General features: G+C 41.9%; 1 long non-coding RNA gene across 1 annotated transcript in view; it reads left to right on the forward strand.

Annotated features, from left to right (window-relative positions):
* The window catches only part of LOC128931700 (uncharacterized), a 186427-nt gene that overhangs the window by 138466 nt on the left and 25939 nt on the right, over positions 1–22022 (forward strand). The gene's annotated exons all lie outside the window — the stretch shown is intronic.

Below are 22022 nucleotides of genomic sequence, written 5' to 3' on the forward strand. Positions count from 1 at the left end.
GGTTAACCACATTCTCTAATCGATGGTTTTCTAACCTGTTAAGGAAGAGGGTGGGGGCACTAATACCCCTCTCTTAGTGTTGTGAGGAATATGTAAAGTATCTAGCATATAAACATTTAGAAAAAGTGTTAAGGTTGGCCCTCAAATAATGCAGGAGTTAGGTGTGCCAACCCCTTTGCGTGGTCGAAAATCCTTATATGATTTCTAACTTCCCCCAGACTTAACTACGATGGCCTATTGTTACTGGGAAGCCTCACCGATAACATAGACACTGGATTAACACATATTTTGTATGTTACATGTATTATAGACTGTATTCTCACAATAAAGTAAGCTGGAGAAAACATTAAGAAAATCATAAGAAAGAGAAAATATATTTGTTCATTAAGTCGAAGTGGATCATTGTAAAGTGCTTCGCCCTCATTGTCTTCATGTCGAGGAGGCTAAGGAAGAGGAAGAAGAGGAAGAGAAGGGTTGGCGTTGCTGTTTCAGGGGTGGCGGAGGTGGAAGAGGTAGAGGAGGTAGAAGGGGAAGCGAGAGACAGGCATCCTTGGTGTAACTTTTCTAGAAAAAAAATCCACATGTAAGTGGACCTGTGCAGTTCAAATCTGTGTTGTTTAAGGGTCAGCTGTAATCGATATTATTCCTAATCCTAGGGGCCAGGCTATGTTCTTAACCCACAGTGAAACGGTAGATCAAATAGAGACGTCACCTCTGTCCTCTCCCTGGCCGTGTTACAACATAAAATATCTCTTGCCTCCCCCACACCCTGCCACACCTCCAGGAGCTCTCAGCCTTTGGAAAAGGTGTAAGCGCCCTGGGACAATGCAGCCTGGCGCTGAAATTTCCTCCTGGAAGACCCTTAGGCTTTTCTGATTCATTACTCAGCTTTTTGGATTTGTTCGTTGTTTTCCTTTTGTCACTTGGTTGCTTTAAGTTTTGTTCTAGCAGCTTATTTCCAGCAAGTCACTCCCAGCTGGGGGCACCTGGCAGACCCAACTGGTCAACAGTGTGTGTTGGGACCAGACTAGGAAACAGCAAGCTTTAAATGCCTCCCGAGTTTCCGATTCCCAAAAGGGCCCCTAAAGAAGTTTCTTACAAAGAAGTAAAATCCTTTTTGTAATTAATTGGTTCATTCATTGGTGTTCCCTAAAGATGTAGTGACAAACAGCAAGGATGTGAAAACCCATTGTTTTAAGTGGCCTGGCGGACTTGGCCTGTTTTGTCAACCGATCTGTAAGATCAGGCATCCTATCACAGTCTTCAAATTAAGAGCCTAGCTTGACAAGCCATTCTTCACCACACACGCTACTTTTTGTCTTGTGTGACCTGCAGTTTATATGCCTAGACAGCTAACACTCATTGTGCCAGGTATGGAACTAAACACATGCCATGTTAATGACATGTTAATGACAGGCAACATTCCTAGCAGTCAGTTGCCGTTGTTACCCCACTTAACAAATGAGGAACTTGTGCTTAGTTAAGCCAAGCAGATGCAACTTGCTAAGAAGCAGAATTGGGATTTGAATCTAACAGCAGAGGTCAACTGATAAAGTTTGCAGGGCTTTCCAACAGTGTTTTGAGCCATAGAACTCTTTTTTTTTTTTTTGAGACGGAGTTTCACTCTTGTTACCCAGGCTGGAGTGCAATGGTGCAATCTCGGCTCACCGCAGCCTCCGCCTCCAGGGTTCAAGCAATTCTCCTGCCTCAGCCTCCCGAGTAGCTGGGACTACAGGCGTGCACCACCATGCCCAGCTAATTTTTGTATTTTTAGTAGAGACGGGGTTTCACCTTGTTGACCAGGATGGTCTCGATCTCTTGATCTCGTGATCCACCCGCCTCAGCCTCCCAAAGTGCTGGGATTATAGGCTTGAGCCACTGCGCCCAGCCTCATAGAACTCTTTAGTAAACTCATGAAGCTCATGCTCTCCTTCTCAGATTAATGCTTTTAAATTAAAAAGAAAACAGCGAGGAATTACAAAGGAAACCAATTATATTGAAATACAGTTGTCAGAATAATTTAAAAAACAAATGTGTGATATAGTAATGTTTTTAACACATTATGGTGGCAGTTTGTGGGTATAAACAATAAATTTCCAGATAGTTGCAACAAAAAGTGATAAAAAATATCAGTGAATTCTATTGGTGATGGGTACTCCAAAGGCTACTGGGGATAGTTTCCTGCGGTTGTATCCGAAGAAAATGCTAATTTTCTCCTTAGAAGTTAGGAGAAATAAAGATGTAATTTTTTCTGGCCGGGTTTGGTGGCTTATGCATGTAATCTCAATACTTTGGGAGGCCGAGGTGGGCAGATCACTTGAGGTCGGGAGTTTGAGACAAGCCTGGCCAACATGGTGAAACTCTGTCTCCACTAAAAATACAAAAATTAGCTGAGTGTGGTAGCGTGTACCTGTAGTCCCAGCTACTTAGCTTGAACCCAGGAGGCAGAGGTTGCAGTGAGCTGAGATCATGCCATTGCACTCCAGCCTGGGTGACAGAGTGAGACTCAATTTAAAAAAATGTAATTTTATTTCCATCCTAGTTTGTGGGCTCCCTGAAATCTCTCTATGGACCCCAGGTTAGGAACTCATATAAAGAGACTGAATTTTAAAAATAATTTAAGACCTGCATTATCTTTCATTTGTTCTATATGCGTTTATGAGCACTTAGTAACTGCTAGGCATTGTGCTTAGTACTTGGCATATGAGAGTTGAATACGACCCTGTACCTACCCTCATTGCCTACTAAGGAAACCAATATATAAACTAATAATACACATGATAACATAGCACCAAGATATAAACAAAGTATTGTGGATGCACTTGCTTATGATTTCTAAGGGAAGTTATTGTCTGTCCCCTCCCTCTAGCTAAGCAGTCTGAAATAAACTTCTATAATTACAGTCACTTTTGTCCCTTTTTTCATTGAGCAAATGAAAGTATGCATCCATGCTAAATTTGGGGTCTTCCAATTAGTTGCTCTATTAGTCAGGCTCTGAGTATCTACAAACAGGATAGTCATTACAGGGAATCAGTTACACAGATGGTGGGAGAACTGAGAAAACAATAGGTATCTGTGAGGCAACTGAGACATTAGAGACAGATGAAAACTCCTCCAATTTATTATGAAGACTAAATATCCTTAATACTAAACTAGGAACATTATTACAAAACAATAAAATTTGGGATTAATCTCATGTGTATAGAAATTATTAATTCTGTCATTTTTTAAGGAGCAGGGTAACAGGACTGAATCCAGAAATTATGAATTCTAAATAAAACCTTAACGGGGGGATGATTCAAGATGGCCAAATAGGAACAGCTCTGGAGTCCAGTTCCCAGCGAGAACGTAGAGGGCGAGTGATCACCGCATTTCCAAATGAGTTTTTACTGCCCACAGACCAGGAGATTCCCTGGCAGAAAAGTGCCACAAGACTCCAGCATAGCTGTTTCAGCTGGCACAGCAGGTCTCGGCATAAAAACTCACATAAAGGGCTGATATCCAGAATTTACAAAGAACTCAAACAGATTTACAAGAAAAAAAACAAGCCCATTCAAAAATGGGCAAAGGATATGAAGAGACACTTTACAAAAGAAGACATACATGAGGCCAACAAACATATGAAAAAATGCTCATCATCACTGGTCATTAGAGAGCTGTAAATCAAAACCACATTGAAATACCATCTCATGCCAGTTAGAATGGCGATCATTAAAAGATCTGGAGGCAACAGTTGCTGGAGAGGATGTAGAGAAATAGGAACACTTTTACACTGTTGGTGAGAGTGTAAATTAGTTTAATCATTGTGGAGGACAGTGTGGCGATTCCTCAAGGATCTGGAAATAGAAATTCCATTTGACCCAGCAATCCCATTACTGGGTATATATCCAAAGGATTGTAAATTATTCTATTATAAAGACACATGCACACATATGTTCATTGTAGCATTGTTTACAATAGCAAAGTCCTGGAACCAATCCAAATGCCCATTGATGATAGACTAGACAAGGAAAATGTGGCACATATATACCATAGAATACTATGCAGCCATAAAAAATGATGAGTTTATGTCCTTTGTAGGGACATGGATGAATGTGGAAACCATCATTCTCAGCAACTGACACAAGAACAGAAAATCAAACACCGCATGTTCTCACTCATAGACAGGTGTTGCACTGTGAGAACATATGGACACATGAGGGGAGCATCACACACTGGGTTCTGTTGGGGGATACTAAGGGAGGGACAGTGGAGGGCAGGGAGTTGGGGAGGGATAACATGGGGAGAAATGCCAGATATAGATGATGGGGATGGAGGCAGCAAATCACATTGCCATGTGCATACCTATGCACCAATCCTGCATGTTCTGCACATGGACCCTAGAACCTAAAGTGCAATAATATATATATGCAAAGACCTCTGGAAAAAAAAGAAACTTAACAAATAAAATCCAGCAACATACTGAAAGAAACAAAACAGCATATTTTAAAACTAATAAAACAAGATTTATTGTGTAAACTAACCTGTTAATGAGTATCAAAAAGTCTATTAACATTATTCCTTGAGTAAATTAAAGGGAAAGAGGCAGATGGTTATGTCAGTAGATGGAAAATGTCATTTGATAAAATGTATCACTTAATCTTTATAAAAAGCGAAAGCCAGACAGACATAGAAGGAAACAAGTAAAGAATAATTGCCAAAAAAACTGAATACTGTACTAAATGATAAAAGGCTACAGCTATTTCTGTTAAAGTCAGAAACTAGGTTAGCATTATTTAACATTGTTTTGGAAATTTTAGCAATTGAAAAAAGATTAAAAAGTGAAATAATGTAAATGTTGGAGAAAAAAAGGTAGAAATAGAAAATCCAAGAGACACTATTACAAAAATATTACTGGACTTAACAAGAGAACTAGGTAAGGTAGCTAGATAAAAGATAAATGTACAAAAACTAGTAACCTTTCTCTGCCCTAGCAATAAATTTAAAAATGGATATGAGGCCAGATGTGGTGGCTCACACCTATAATCCCAGCACTTTGGGAGGCTGAGGCTGGTGGATCACAAGGTCAGAAGTTCAAGATCTTCCCAGTCAACATGGTGAAACCCCATTCCTACTAAAATATATATATATATATATATATATATATATATATATATATATATATATACACAAAAATTAGCCAGACATGGTGAAGGGCACCTGTAATCCCAGCTACTTGGGAGGCTGAGACAGGAGAATCACTTGAGCCCAGGAGGCAGAGATTGCAGTGAGCCAAGATTGCGCCACTAGACTCCAGCCTGGGCAACAGAGCTAGACTCCATCTCAAAAAAAAAAAAAAGAAAAAAGAAAAGAATCCCAGCACTTTGGGAGGCCGAGGCAGGCGGATCACGAGGTCAAGAGGTTGAGACCATCCTGGCCAACATGGTGAAACCCCATCTCTATTAAAAATACAAAAATTAGCTGAGCGTGGTAGCACATGCCTGCAGTCTCAGCTACTCAGGATGCTGAGGCAGGAGAATTGCTTGAACCCAGGAGGCGGAGGTTGCAGTGAGCCAAGATCACACCACTGCTCTGCAGCCTGGCTCCTGGTGATAAGCGAAACTCTGTCTCAAAAAAGAAAAGAAAAGAAAAAATATGGATATGAGAGAAATTATTCTATTCACAATGAAGATAAAAACTTTAAAATGCTTAGGAATAAATTTTTAAAAATCAGAGTATAGGACATTATAAAAATCTTAAGCATATAAACTAAGATATGCACAAATGGAAAAGCAAACTATGACTTTGGATGGAAAAAATGTTAATATAAAAATGTCAGTCTCTCAAATTAATATGTAAATTTAATAAAATTTCAGTTGGAATTCCAGCAGGGTTCTTTCTTGGCAAAGGGGAAGAAAGGAGGAAACTATAATTAAATAAATGATCTTAGAGTTTATAAGTATCTAAGAATAACCAAGAAAAGATATGAAAAAAGGTTAGTGAAGAGGGTGAGGACATGCTTCAGTAACTATAAGAACATGTTATTGGCATTGAACAGACAAAAGTTAACAGGACAACCTGAAATTTAGTCCAATTACATATGAGAATTTAATATATGATAGGGTGCTGTTTCATCTAAGTCGGAAAATAATGCATTATTTAGTAAATGGTGGTAATACAAACAATCTAAGTGGGAGACAATTAAATTAGATCTCTTTATTTTCCCATATATGAAGATAAATTCCAGATGTCTAAAAGAGTTAAATGTAGAATATTAAAAGCTTTAAATTGTACAAGAAAATTTAGGAGACAACATGTGGACAAGATTAGAAAAGTAGATGACACACAAAAAAATAGAGATTTTCTCATGAATTTGAAACTATTTTATAGCTTAAAACCATAACAAATATTTATAAGCTTGGACAAGTACTTGCAATTCGGAGGACATACAAGGTTAGCTATACCATGCAAAAATTTCTTTCAAATTAAAGGTAAGGAATAAACAAACAAAAAAATAGGCAAAGGACAGGAAGAGACTATTCATAAGAGGCCAAATTCAAATGGTCAGCAACATATGAGAAGATCAAACTTCCCTGCAGTTGAGAAAATGCAAAATAAAATAAAATTACGTGATACCATTTTATTCCCAACGGAAGGGCAAATGTTTTAAAGAATTATAATGCCTATTGCTGGCAAAAATGCTGATTAATAGAAATGTAAATTATTTCAGCTTTTTGGGAAAGCAACCAGGCAGTATATATTACATTTAAATATACATGTGCATGCATGCAGACAGACACACGCACACACACCTCTTTTGAGTATGTCGGGGAGTGAAGAAAACCTCATGTTTAATGGTAAAATTTCAAAAGCATTTCCTTTGAGATCACAAAACGAAGATTTTTGGTAACACTTCTCTAATTAGCATTAATCTAGATCTTAGTAAGAGCAGGTTAAATAAAGGGAAGTTTTTTTTTGTTTTTGTTTGTTTTGTTTTTGAGACAGAGTCTCACTCTATCACCCAGGCTGGAGTGCAGTGGCGCAATCTCAGCTCACTGCAACCTCCACCTCCCCGGTTTAAGCAATTCTGCCTCAGCCTCCTGAGTAGCTAAGACTACACATGACTGCCACCATGCCCAGCTAATTTATAAGGGAAAGTTTTAAGAACTGTCAGAAAAGACTTTTATTATTTTTCAGATAAGAAAACTATGTCTAGAGGAATTGAAAGAATCCACAGAGAAATTATAAGAGAGTTTAGCAAATTCGCTTTATACAAAATTACTGTCTATATAATGCATCTTATTTCTAAATGCCAGCCACCAAATAGTTAAAAATAAACAATTTAAAATTTCTTATTTGTAGTAGCATTAAAAATGTTAGATGTCAAGGAGCAGTCTACCAGAAAAGATGCAAGATCATTATGGAGAAAACTAGAACATGTTTTAGAGAACATACAGACTACACAAATAGGGAGACACGATGTTCTCATGGATTGGATACACATGCCAGTTCTACTCCATTTAATAGATTTGGTGCAATTTCAGTCAAAACTCCAACAGATTTTTTTAATGAAACTTGACAAGTTGATTCTAAAATGTATATAAAAACATAAAGGGCGAAGAATAGTTAAAATCCTCTTGAAGAACAAGGCGAAAGGATAGCTCCACCAGATAGCAAGAACTTATGAATGTATAAAACCAAGAGAGTGTAGTATTGGCTTTGAGATTGACAGACTAATGAACAGAGCCCAGAAATAGAGCTCATTATCTTCATTATGAAGTTACAAGCATTTTCTCAAGAATTATTACTTGCCCAGCAGGATGTGACTTTCCTTAAAACCCAAAAGACCTTCCTCATAATTTTCCTAACAGATTTTTTCCAAAGGGTCCATACGATATATTTTTTGCCACAAGCACTTTGAGCATCACTGAACCCTCTGGTAATAAGGGGCAAGGGCCAAAACTGCTTGTATCAGTGCCTTTACAGGTCAGAGAGACTTGCTGTGGGCCCCACTCAAAGCTAACAGCCTTGCTGGTCACCCAATAAATCAGTCAGTATAATATATTTGTATAAGGAGCAAGAAATCCAGCCACAATAGTTTAACCAAATAGCGGTTGATTTTTGTCCTATACTAAGTAGTCTGGAGGTAGACTGCCCAGGGCTGGTGCAATGGCTACTTAACATCAATAGTGTGTCAGGATCCTTTTACCTCTTCTCTACCATCCTGCACTTATGATTTGGGCTCAGCTGATTTCTTCATGTTCATGGTCACAGGATGGCTATCCCAGCTCCAGACAGGAGAAAGGGGAAAACAGAAAGAGGCAGCAACTTTTCCAGAAATCTAGAGAGTATGTCTCAGCCAGACTTGGATGCTTGTTGATTCCTTGCTACAAGGGAGTCTTAATATTTTTAACTGGGCACACTGCTGCCCAGATAGAATCGAGGTTCTGTTAAGAAGGATAAATCCATATTGGAAGACAGTAGTTGTCTGCCATAGGATCCAAACATGGTATGTATTATTTCCAGAATTCAAAAAGTCCTATGAAAAATGGTCTTTCTGTTTATCAATGTCAAGAAGTGCAATGGACAGCTCCTGCTTCATTTTGTAGGAACTGTCCCGACATTCCCCAGGCACTCTCACACATGCATGCTCAGCTCTGTCTCTTACACACACACATGTGCGCATGCACACACACACACAGAATTTTACTAAGGTAACTGGCCCCATAATTTCATGAGATTTATTCACCACCTTCTGACACAAAGTTTTCCAAGGCACCTAGTCTGCACGTTACCTCCTGTTTCCAATTTATCAGTACGATGTGATGAGTACAGTGTACCAGCTCCACATTCTGTGGACTGAATTTGAGATACAGTCAGAAAATGGGCATAACCCTAAGGCATTGTGGTGAAAGTATATTGCTTACTCTGCCAGATGAAAACAAACTCGCCATGTCCCCCACTTACAGGGATAGAGAGAAAAAGCAAAGATACTCAGTGGGGATTCGAGATTCGGGATGTTCTGAGTAAACGGGGATAGATCACAAAGGCTGGTATAGATTTGAAAACTGGTAAGAATTATTATTCAGATTTGCCTTAAGTTATCTTCGCTTGGTTTTATTTTTAAACCAGCAAACAGGAGTGCAAAAGGACTACATTTTAAAATTTGCCAAAAGTTTGGTAGTCTCAGTAGTCCTCATGAAGTAAGGATTTTGATCTGCCATTTATACTGTCTTATTCTCTTGGAGGCAGGGAGAAATACATTTGCATTCAAGCATCCATCTCATTACTATAGAAGAGAATTCCTGTGTTCCACAGTTACACACTGCTGCATTCTATTTTTGAATTAGGTAACAGACTCTTCTCAAGGTTTCACTGAGGCGTGCCTGGCCACGGGCTACATAAATCATCTAAATCTTCCCATTTAAATTCTCCAGGCCCACTCTTCCCTCAATCAGTGCTTCAACTTTCTCCTAAGAGACCAGCTGAGGATGTGGATTCAACTTGTTTTAACTCTGAAATTTTGGAGATCCAACTGTGCATTTGGTATTTGTCTTTCTCCACATTCCAACAGCAAAAGATAAGCTATTCTTATAATAATGCCAGGGAAGCCTCTGGATTTTAGCACATACTTTGAACTGAGAAGTTAGGAGTTTGAGTACATCTTTTTATTTAAGCTATCCATTGCAATTAGAAGAAGCTGCCTCATCCCAGAGTCATGGAATTCCCTGTGTCCTTCATATTATTCAATAGAATTGATCTCTAAGTTCCCCAAAGCTTTGCCTTCAATGGGCAATTCAGTCTAGGTGCACACAGGTGATAATTTGATTAACTGCGTCTCTAGATATCATGACAAGAACCCTTCATCACACCAGCTGGGTTGTCTTTGCCTTCAACCTCAATCAGGCCAGAAAACAACAGTCCCGAGTTTCCATGTACATCCTATGTTTCTCTAAGGCCCTATGGCCTGCAACCATTCCATTTCTCATTCTAATTCCTGAATCATTTAGAGTTCTTAATTTCAAGAACTAGAAAAACTTTGAAGCAGAAAATGAATTTATGAATGGGTATCACGTGGCTCACAGAATCTCTAAGAAGGCTGATGAGTCAAGCGTGTGGCGAGGCAGCCAGGAAAAGTACACACTCAGAGACATTTGCATAGGCGACAATCTAACTGGACACTGGGCTCTTCCAGACCCTCTGGCACTTCTACTACCAAAGCTTGATCATTCTGCTGCCTTTGACCCTGAGAGACACCGGAGAGTTTCTTATGGTTCCCTGACTGCATGGCTTCATCTCATGAGTGGAGTCCATGACTCACACCTGTAAGCAGAGGAGGCTGAGTAAGCAAGTACCCGAGGCTTCTGTTTTTACAGTGCAAGGTACATTCTGTACTTCACTGACACAAGGTGGGAAAATCCAAACACAGGAAAAGCCTTCAGATTCTGGACAACCATAAAGAAGGACAAGTGCTCACCTTGCCGTCTAATAAGCCAGAACAGGGAGAGAGGTTCAGGCTCCTTTGCCTTCCCCAATACAGAGACAAAATCACAGCCAGTGAGAAAACAAATATGGCACATGTCCTGGAGGTCACTGAAACACTTTACAACTCTGATTCCTGGGTCTCACTTTGAATTCCGCATTCTGAAGTTCCTCCATAAACTTTAGACTCAATTCATGTCTCTTCACTAGGAATTTGTCACAGCACAAGAACTTCTTTGCATTCTTCCTTTCAGGTTCCATCCTCTGCTACCCTATTAAATATTTGTATTTCACACTGATTTGGTTTTTTTTTTTAAACAAGCCTTGTCCTTCTCATACTCAATAACAATTTCATCTAATCAGTGCTTATTGAGCATTCACCTACACTGGGTGGGTGTTGTGCTAGACTTTGAGCACACAAAGACACATTCTAAGAGGAAGGAAGTCCCATAACAAACAAGGGCAATTGATAATTCAAAAAATATTAAGTACTCAGATCTTTGATAGAAACATCTCACATTTAAAATATCTGTACCTGAAAACAAACAAAAGAACTAACAACTCCAGTGAACTCCCTTTACACTCAGAGTAAGCCCAAACTCCTAACCAGGCTGACAGGGCCCAGGCTTTCACACGGACCTCATCTCCTACTGCACTCCTGTGCTCATGGCGATCCAGCCCTGTCAGCCTTCTCTTCAATGGAGAGATGAGGTTCATGTCCACCTAAGTGTCTGCACTTGATTTTACCTGTTCTCCATTGACTTCCCATGACCAGCTTCTCCGACAGGTCATCCCTGACCACTCTATCAAAAATAGCCCCTCTCCTCATAGTCACTCCCTCTCATCACTGATATTTCCATTATATCATATTTACCACCTTCCTTCCCACCAAGAGCACCTGCTACCAGAGAGCAAGGATCTTTGCCAGTATGTTCATTGCTGTCCTCAGTGTTCTGCACCTTGCCTGCACACAGAAAACTGACAAAAAATGTTTGTTATATGAATTAAAGTATAAATGAAGGAATGGTATCTCCATCTGTTAGTGCTGCTATAACAACATACCCGAGACTGGGTAATTTGTTATATAAAGAACAGAAATTTCATTCTTCATAGTTCGGGAGGCTGGGAAGTACAAGTTCCAGGCACAGGCAGTTTCAGTGTCTTGTGAGGACCCTGGTGTGTGCTTCCAAGAAGGCATCTTGAACACTGTGTCTTCACATGATAGAAGGAACGGTAGGGCAAAAAAGGGACCACAACTGGTTCCCCCCAGCCCCTTTTATAAGGTCCCTAATCCCATTCATGCAGGCAGAGTCCTCATGACTTATACTCTCTTTCCAAACCATCCCACCTCTTAATATCACCACAATGAGGAATAAGTGTCAACGCGTGACTTTGGGGAGACATCCACACAATAGTAAATGGCTCAGGCCAAGTCCTAGCTGATAGCAAGGGCCACTGTGGGCATGTCAGGGAATCTATATATTTAATGATGCAAATCTCCAGGGTATGCTAGGACATCCTAAATTTTCCTGTTTTCTGTAGCATCCTCTCTCCATTTTGTAAGTCTTGCTCGAAGGTAGAAAGGAAAAACAGAGGTATCTTTGGCCAAGAGAGAATAATTCAGCCCAGGAAGATCACCAGGACACTAGGGCATTAAAAGCTGTAGACGCCTGAATTTCATCATCTTATTTTTTGTTCTTTATTATTTATTTATTTTTTTTATTTTTTAGATGGAGTCTCACTTTGTCACTCAGGCTAGAGTGCTGTGGTGTGATCTCAGCTCACTGTAACCTCTGCCCCCGCCAGGTTCAAGCCATTCTCCTGCCTCAGCCTCCCCAGTAGCTGGGGTTATAGGCACCCACCACCACACCTGCCTAATTTTGGTTTCATCATCTTGGCCAGGCTGGCCTCGAACCCCTGACCTCATGATTCACCTGCCTCAGCCTCCCAAAATGCTGGGATTACAGGTGTAAGCCACCATGCCTGGCCGATCGCCATTTTAAAAGGCAATCTTTTCTTATAGAAGGAAAGCACTTGTCTGAAAAGGAAAACTCATCAAAAGGGCAGGTACATAGGAGAGGCCCTATTCTGGCCTTTTCTACGTAGTCAAAGATGGCAGCATCTGCCCTCTTACTGGTCATGTGAAAACAACATTTGTGTTCAGTCTCCTTAAACTTCAGGACTAGCAGCAAATAATGGAGCAAGCTCCAAGTCAGCTGCTTCTCTTGTCAGTGGAGCAGTAGTCTTGGCAACTTTCTCTTACTCTCGGTTCTCTAAAGCTATTTATACACTGGCATAGGAGAACATATTATTTGCAGAAATGCCTCCGGATCCTATGTCATTTATACAGGCACAGAAGATGTTTTTAAAGAACCATATTTTGGTAGTATTTTTTGCAACAAAGACTGCGCATCAGTGATCTGCCAGGTTGTGTGGGTGTAAAAACAGCCTCCAGTAACTATTCTTTAATTCTACTTTGGCTATTTAATATCTGTTCAAGTATTTCAATCTGCCCTGTCTCAGATTTGGGGTGTCACGCATGATCAATTTGCAAGCTTTGGGAACACAACAGAACGGCTAGGTGTCCCTTTCTCGATCCTCTTCTCCTCCCTATTGGGTTTTATTGGTATCGCATCAATATTAGTGCACTTTGGAACTCTTAGGTTAACTAATCTGGAAATGCGCAATTGTAGGGATAATACCTCTTACTTAATTTCCTTAGATCAGGTCCTCTGCAGATGCCAAGTCTGGATTAGACAGACAGGAGATTTATCGAGGGAAATGCCAAGTAGGGAAAAAGGAAAGGGAACTGCAGGAAGTGAGGGGAGCTGCAGGAAGTGAGGGGAGCTGGGAAGGATGAGAAGGACGTAATAAGGGGTGCTGGATAGGCAGTCTCAGATGGCAGCACAGTTCCAATAAAATCCCAGCCAGGTCTTCCCAGCCAGGAAGTCTTTGAGCCAAAGTTATTCACCAGAGAAGTCCCCCAGAGAAGCCCTGCATTAGCAGCCTGTGGCACTTAGCTGGGTGGCCCTGGGGAGTGTAGGCTCAGGCAAGTGCTGTAGGGGATTCCCATCTGCCACTCCTGCTCCTTGCAGCAGAATTGACTGTGGCATTTTCACAGCCCCCACAGCTTCCACCTAAATCTGCTTAAAAAGAGTAAAAGCCAGACCGGGCACCCTGGTTCACGCCTGTGATGCCAACACTTTGGGAGGCCGAGGCAGGCGGATCACGAGGTCAGGAGTTCGAGACCACCCTGGCCAACATGGTGAAACCCCTGTCTCTACTAAAAATACAAAAATTAGCGACGCTTGGTGGCAGGCACCTGTAATCCCAGCTACTTGGGAGGCCAAGGCAGGAGAATCACTTGAACCTGGGAGGTGGAGGTTGAGGTGAGTCAAGGTCACGGCACTGCACTCCAACCTGGATGACAGAGCAAGACTCCATCTCAAAAAATAATAATAAATAAATAATAAAAGCCAGCAGCTTTTAAATAGTTTTCTTTAAAGCTCTGGTTCCAAAAGCAGCCCATCACTTCACACCTGTTATCCCAGCACTTTGGGAGGCTGAGGTGGTGGATCACGAGGTCAGGAGTTTGAGACCAGCCTGGCCAACATGGCAAAACTCTGTCTCTACTAAAAATACAAAAATTAGCTGAGTGTGATGACAGGCACCTGTAATCCCAGCTACTGGGGAGGCTGAGACAGGAGAATTGCTTGAACCTGGGAGCCAGAGGTTGCAGTGAGTCAAGATCTTGCCATTGCACTCCAGCCTGGGCAACCAGAGCTAGTGTCTGTTTAAAAAAAAATGAAAAAAGATCCTCCCACCTCAGCCTCCCATTTAGTTGGGACTACAGGTTCCTGCCACCATACCCAGCTAATTTTTTTTGTGTGTGTGCAGGCTAGTCTCAACCTCCTGGGCTTAAAGGATCTGCTCACCTTGGCCTCCCAAGTTGTTTGGATTATAGGAATGAACCAACACATCCAGCCATGATTAGGAACTTTCTAAGTAGAGATGGAAAGAAAAGGTACTGAGGGCACATGGAACAGATGACAGAAAGCCACGATGAGTAGGGAAACATGCAGAGGGAAGTATGTATCATGTAGAAAACATCTTTTTCTCTCTAGGCACCCACAAATCAAGAGTTAGGTTTCTAGTATTCTCACTTCACATGGAGAGGTCAGGAACCACTGCAGAAACTCCTATGGCTTTCTCACTCAAACAGGTTGTTTTATACATTGGGGTAGATAAGATTTCTTTTAGCGGGAAATGATCCTGCTGCTTTAATAGTTTCAAAATGGTGGTTGTTGTTGCATTTGTAGAGACAGAGTCTCACTATATTGCCCAGGCTGGTCTTGAACTCCTGGACTCAAGCCATCTTCCTGCCTCGGCCTCTCAAAGTGCTGTCATTACAGGTATGAGCCACTGGGACAAGCAAAAATCCACATGTAAGTTTGACTCCCCAAAAACGTAACTACTGATAGCCTACAGTTGACTAGAAGTCTTTCCAAGAACATAGTTGATTAACACTGTTTTTTATGTTTTGTGTATTACATACTGTCTTCTCACAATAAGGTGAAGCTAGAGAAAAAGCAAACATTATTAAGAAAATCAGGAAGAGAAAAATATATCTACTGTTTGTTAAGTGGAAGTGGATCATTACAGAGGTCTCCATTCTTGTGGCCTTCGTGTGGAGTAGGCTGAGGAGGAGGAGGGAGAGGAGGGTGGCAGAGGCAAAGGGGCGGAGGAGGTGGAAGGAGAGGCAGGAGAGGCTGGCACACTTGGTGTAACTTTACAGAATTACATCATCCATCATGTCTGATTTTGTACTTTTTCATTTCTCTAAAAATGTTTCTCTATGGTACCAATTCTTCCACCATTTATTTTAGTTTCAGTGCATGTATCACAGAAGGGCCCATTTCATTTAAAAAATGTCCTGAATAATTCGAACCCTCTGCCAATTGGCTACCTGGCACTGCTTCCTCTACAGTCTGCAATCTCTTCCTCATTGTCTGGCACCGGTTCAAAAGCACTCATCTCCATCTTTATTTTCTTTTAATTCCTCTGGCCTAGTGTTTATTAGCTCTTAATTTCTCCAAGATCTGTATCTTGAAACCCGTCCTGCCCCCAGCCCCCATCTTTTTTGCCAAATCCACGATCTTTCTCATGATTTCCTTGATCAGCTCTGTTGTTAAGCCTGTGAAGTTATGTGCAAAAGCTGTATATAGTTTTCTCCACCAGGAGTTTACTACTATGGGCTGGATGGCTTCCATGGATTTTTCTGTAACAACAATGGTGTCTTCAGTGGTGTAATCCTCTCGGACTTTCATGCTGTTCTTTCTGTAGAAGTTCTCTACAATAGCATTTGACCATCCTTTCCATAGAGTAGAATGTGTAACCAGGCTTAAAGGTCCGTAGGAACCCCTGATCCAGAAACTGAATCAGAGACGCTGGGTTTGGGGGCAAGTAGACCACCTTGACACCTTCAGTGTTGAACCCTTGGGGTTCTGGGTGGCCAAGAGCATTGTCCAATATCAAAAGAACGTTAAAAGGCAGTTTCTTCCTGGCAAGCTGCTTTCTGACTTCAGGGACAAAGCATTATTGATGGAACCAATCCAGAAAAAGGGTTCTTCCTCTCTAAGCCTTCTTGAGGCCAAAAGACTGGCAGCTGGTGCTTATCCTTTTCTTAGAAGACTCCAGGGTTGGTAGATTTATGGATAAGGGCTGTCCTACTCATCAACCCTTCTGAACTTGCACAGAACACTAGAGTTAGCCTGTCCCTTCCTGCCTTAAGTCCTGGTGCTCATTGCTCTTCCTACTAATAAATGTCCTCTGTGGCATATTTTTCCATAATAGGGTACTTTGTCTGCACTAAAAACCTGTTGAGGCAGATATCTTTTCACTGGTTTTCTTAATGGCATCTGGGAACTCATCTGGTGTTCTTCTTCATAGACAAAAGCTGGCTCTCTGTTATCTTGACATTGTTTAAGCTAGACCTCTTTCTAAAATTATCAAACTATCCTTTACTGCATTAAATTCTTCAGCTTTAGATCTTTCATCTTCCTTTTGCTTTCAGTTGTTATATAATGACTTCACTTGTTCTAAAATTAGAGTCTTTAAGTACATGTTTCTTATAGCAAATCACATAAAAGTTGCATTTTATTACACAAAAAAAGATATTTGCAAAAAGTACAATGTTTTCTTGCCCGCTGGTGTTTAACTGTGGTGACAATGTTACAAATTTCCTTTTCTTTTTTTACAATGAACACTGGATTCATTTATCTTGAAATGGTGACAGTCACAGCTGCAGACTTCAGCCCATGGCACACATGAAACATCCCACTTTTTCTTGTAATATCTTTGTTTTATTTAGGCAGAGAAAGAGAAAAAGTCTTCCACAAAGAGTGTGGAAGGGACACAAGTATGGAATCCAGGAGAGGAAAAGCAGATTTCACAAGGATTGTGGAAGGGGACCCCAGAGGGGGAAAATCTGCCTGGTTGAGGGAGACAGGGACTTTTAACCTGGGAGGAATTCCCCCCTTTTCCAAGCCCCCTGGCCAGTGAAAATGGTTCCTTTCAACTTCCACTGGAGTGACTGACCTTTGGTCTTTTCCCATGCCCACGAAAGTTTAAAACAAAGATGATTAAGTCTCCCGGATGGAGACAGAGGGGTGGGGCATTGGGAAGTTTTTGCCCTTGAAACTATGCTCCCTTGTGGACCTGGACAGATAATACATTCCTTCAGTCCCCATTCAGAACAGGAAACCCCGGGCATTGATTGCCTTTTAACTACTTTTGCTGAAATGGGGCATAGGAGGGGCCCTGCAGTTGAGGGTTTTTTTTTTTTTTTAGAGGGGAGCCTTTTAGGGGTACAGGTTGATTCTGAGGTTTACGACAGAGCTTATTAGCCAAGGACATTTGGGGTTTTAGCAGCAGGATTATTTGTGACCTTATGGCTTTAGAAGAAACGAATGTGACAAAAAGGTTAAAGATAACAGGCCCAGAGGCCCACAGTTATAGAATGGTTATAAATGATCTTAGGAAAGAATGCAGCCAGGACAGTTAGTTGTTAAACAAGCTTTACAATACTGTTTTTGAAGGATTTTTAGCCCTGTGTTTGATTGATTTTTGAGGGTTTTTAACCGTGTTTAAAACAACACTTAACTGGTTTACAAAGTAGCAGCATTTTTTAAGAAAAAGACAGGTTTTCTTTTTACTATGAAAAGGATAATCGGAGTTTGAGAGTTATTTTGGTTGGGCCAACTTTTTTTCCTACCACCTACAGGGGGCAGAGCTGGGGCATTTTGGTAGCCTGAGATGCCCTGGCTGTTTTGGCCCTTTCTGGCTTTTGCTGGGGTACAGGAGCTGAGGCAATTGCCACAAGGAGTTTTACATGTGGAGGCAGGTTTCAGGAGGGCTGAGTAGGGTATAGGGCACAGGCCCCACAGAGCTGAGGCTTAGTTTTCAGGCAAAAGAAAAGTTGCACATAGGGCACCTTAAACCATTTGCCCTTACTTTTACAGTCCAGGTTTAATTGCAGAATAGTGTTATAATTCATACTTTTTTTTGGAGGCCGGGTTTTTTCACTCAGCAAAGGACATTTTGGCCACTTTGTTTGGCAGAGGAAAATGAGCCGCTTTTTTTTTTTCTCTTAAGATTGTGTGTTAAATTGGTTTTAATTTTTTTAGGATACATTTTAATGGGGACTTGCTTTGGGCAGAGAAGCACCCATTTGAAATTGAACACAAGGAATGCCAGCATTCCCAGTTATTTAATTATAGCCGCTCGACCTGAGGCCTTCCTTAGGTAAGGTCCTGGAAACTGGAGTGTTCTCCGATTAATACCTTGAATTTTAGTGTGCCCAAGATGCATGATTATTTTTGTGGGGGGGCCTTCCATGTACTGGATTTGAATTACGCCTACCAGTGTTATGGGAACCGTTTACTGTTTACATGACCTTTAGTGACCTCTGTGGAGGCATGAAGGGCTGCTGGGTTGAGTGGTTTGTACCAACGAGTTTTTGACGAGGCCAGTGAGGCTGAGAAGATGGGCATCAATATTTTCCAGCCAAAGTTTAATTTACACAGGCCGAATTAGAAAACTGCCCTAGAAGGGTAAACTTTTAGGGAGGGGCTATTAGAACACACAGTTTAAAGAAGGCGGGCCGCATGGCTGAGGCCAGAACGATGCCCTTAGGACCTGGGCCTTCTTTACCAACCCGTTTTCCACTATAGCAAAATGCCCTTATGGTTGTGAAGCCTGCCATTAACTATTTGTGCCCTGGAACTGGTTTAACTATACTTTTTTAGATGGAAAAGTTTTGCCGTAGAGCAAGAGCCAATCTCAAGTAAGACAAATTATACACAAAACAAGGTCCCATAGCCTTTAGCTTTTGAATTTTTTTAAAAAGATTCCCCCAATTTAAGACTGTCTTTACCAGGGATTTAAACCAGTAACCTTAGAGCTGCGAGCTCTGCACCTTAACTCCTTTACCATCTTGGCCACCTGCAGCAAAGGAAGGCAGAAAGCTCTTTTACGCCTTATTTGAATGAGAATGCTGCACCCTGAGATGGTATGGCTGGCCTGATTAGGCCACGGTTGGTTGTTTTTTTTTTGTTTGTTTTTTTGCCATCCTGCCGAGAGAAAAAAAACTGCTTGCCGCTGTGATTTTAAAAATTGGGCACGGGTTACACAGACGGCTTTTGTTTGCAGCCGCTGCTGGGCCGGCTGTGAGTTCTGAGAACCACGCTCCCCTGCCGACACCCTCCCCGCGACTTTCGGTTTGACGTGTTGACCTTGCCAGAACTGGGAGTGCGTTTAGGCTACTTCCCTAGTCGCTGCCTTTTCAGCCCCGCCCACACAGGCACACAGGGACCCACGGCTGGCAGGCGAAGGCCCAGGACAGCCTTTTTACACTGCTATGTGCCAGAGGAGAAGGCGTGCCCCGCCCCTTGCGCCTTGTTTTGCCGTGGTTGCCGTGATGCCAGGACCATGTGCGCACCCTGGGCCCCTTTCTTGCTGCTGTTTTGACTAGGGTACGCCGGCGAGGCTAGCCGGGCTGTTGTACAGGCCACCGTGCCTTTTGGTTCCATGCAGGCTTGGGCTATACCTTGCCCCATCCCTGCCCTTTTTCTTTTTTTTTTTTTTTTTTTAGACGAGTCTTGCTCTGTCGCCAAGCGCCAGGCTGGAGTGCAGTGGTGCAATCTCGGCTTACTGCAACCTCTTCCTCCGGGTTCAAGCAATTCCCCTGCCTCGGCCTCCAGAGTAGCTGGGACTACAGGTGTGCACCACTACGCCCAGCTAATTTTTGTATTTTAGTAGAGACCGGGTTTCACCATGTTTGCCAGGATGGTCTCGATCTCTTGACCTCATGATCCACGAGCCTTGGCCTCCCAAAGTGCTGGGATTACAGGCGTGAGCCACCGCGCCCGGCCCCTGCTGTTTTTTTCCAGCCTGCAGCGCCGGTGACAGTGGCCGCAGCACGTGCCTGGGCCCATCCCCGGGGCTGAGCCACGGTTTTCCAGTTTCAGTTCCCAAACGGCAAGGAGCGAAAGACCCGGGGAGAGTGTTTGCCCTTTTTGCCCGGCAGGTTTAGTTTACTGCAAGAACACACGGCCGGGGACACCAGGTAACTGCAGACAGTGTTTGCCTGCCCTGCCTCCTGCAGGTTTTTGGCCCAGAGGAGCAGAAAGCAAGTAGAGAGTTTGGAGGAAAAACTGCGCCTTTATTTAAACCTGGCCCTCACCGCTTAAAGACAGGCTGGCTTTTGTCCCCGAGGCTTGGCGCCGCTACTTTGGTGTTTTTAAAGAGACAGACAGAATGGGAACGGTTTTACTTACAGTTTGAAGGGTTTTTTTTTTCCTGTGTACCCCACTCATGGCTGGCTCGTCAAAATGTTTGCAGGTTTTTGGGGTGCAGGGGAGCGCTTAGCTCCCCTGAGAGGACTTTTTTCCAGGCTTTTGGTTTTTCATTCACCTGAGAATGGGAGAGGGGACCACGCTGGGCACAGCTTGTAAATACCGGACCCCAAAAAGTTTTTGCAGAAAGTGATTTATTTAGGCAGAGAAAAAGGAGAGAGAAAAAGGCTTCCACGAAGAGTGTGGAAGGGACCCAAGTATGGAATCCAGGAGAGGAAATGCAGCTTTCACGAGGATTGTGGAAGGGGACCCCAGAGGGGGAAATCTGCCCTGATGAGGGAGACAGGGACTTTTAACCTGGGAGGAATTCCCACCTTTTCCAAGCCCCCTGGCCAATGAAAAGAGTTCCTCTAAACTTCCACTGGAGTGATTGATCTTTGGTCTTTTCCCCGCTGAAAGTTTAAAACAAAGACAGTTAAGTCTCCTGGATGGAGAGAGGGGCATTAGGTAGTTCTTGCCCCTGAAACTACACCCCCTTGTGGACCCAGAAAGAAAATACACGCCTTCATCATGACTTTTCTCTGCTTCTTGGGAGCACTTCCAGCATTACTGGTGGCAGTTCATGTGGGTCCCATAATGTTATTCAAGGTTTATGGTGTTGCCCTAAACATGATGACGTAAGAACAAGAGATCACTTTTTACTGTGATATGAATTTTACTAGAGAGACAAACTGCTCATGTGGCATTTTAAGTGGATACACTTATGCGCACTGAACTAGCGGTAAGAGGTGGCTACAAAATTATTACAGTAGTTCAGTATGTACTACAGTTAATTTTATGTAGTTATGATTTAACACTGCATCTTTACTGCTTTTGTTTACATTTCTGTTGACTGGGAATGGAAACACATATGGTCTGCGTTTGTGTTTATAAGATTTGATAAATTTTAACTTTTATCACTGATTTGTATATGTTTATGATAGTAAATTATAAACTAGCATCTACATATATTTCATGCATTTATGGCATACCTTTTTCTTAATTTTTCTGATATTTCTAGGCTACTTGGTTTGTCTGTGAGTTTTTTCAAGTTATTGCAAATCTCCAAAACCATTTTCACTATATTTATGGAAAAAAATCTATGTATAAGTGGACCTGCTCAGTTCAAACCCGTGTTGTTCCTGGGTCAGCTATACAATGGTTGTCTCAAGAGAAAGCCTCTATGTTTGAGTTGGCCGCTGCCCTAACCATTATTTGGTTTTGTTTCATAAAACACCATTTTTATTTGATTTTCTGCTAGCTGAATCTATTAATTACCCATAAAGGGGTGTTTAAAGTCTCCAAATATAATGGTGGCTCCATCTGTTTCTCCTTACGGTTCTATCAGTTATTGTGTCATGTATTTTCATACTCTGTTGTAAGGGACATTCACAATTAAGGGTTATTACATATTCCTGGAGAATTCATCCTTTTATTTTTATGGAATACTCCTCTTCATCCCCTCCAGCTTTCCTTTGCCTGAAGCCTGCTCTGTCTAAAGTTAATGTAGCTACTCTGGCTGTCTTTTGATTAGTGTTAGCATGGTATATCTTTCTCCATCCTTTTACTTTTATATGCCTTTATAGTTAACATGAGTTTTTTTCCTTTCCAACTTTTAGTTTCAAGGGGTACATGTGCAGGTTTGTTAAGTGGGCAACTTGCATATTG

This window comes from Callithrix jacchus, chromosome 4 (genome assembly GCF_049354715.1).
Source record: "Callithrix jacchus isolate 240 chromosome 4, calJac240_pri, whole genome shotgun sequence".
NCBI classification, from domain to species: Eukaryota; Metazoa; Chordata; class Mammalia; order Primates; family Cebidae; genus Callithrix; species Callithrix jacchus.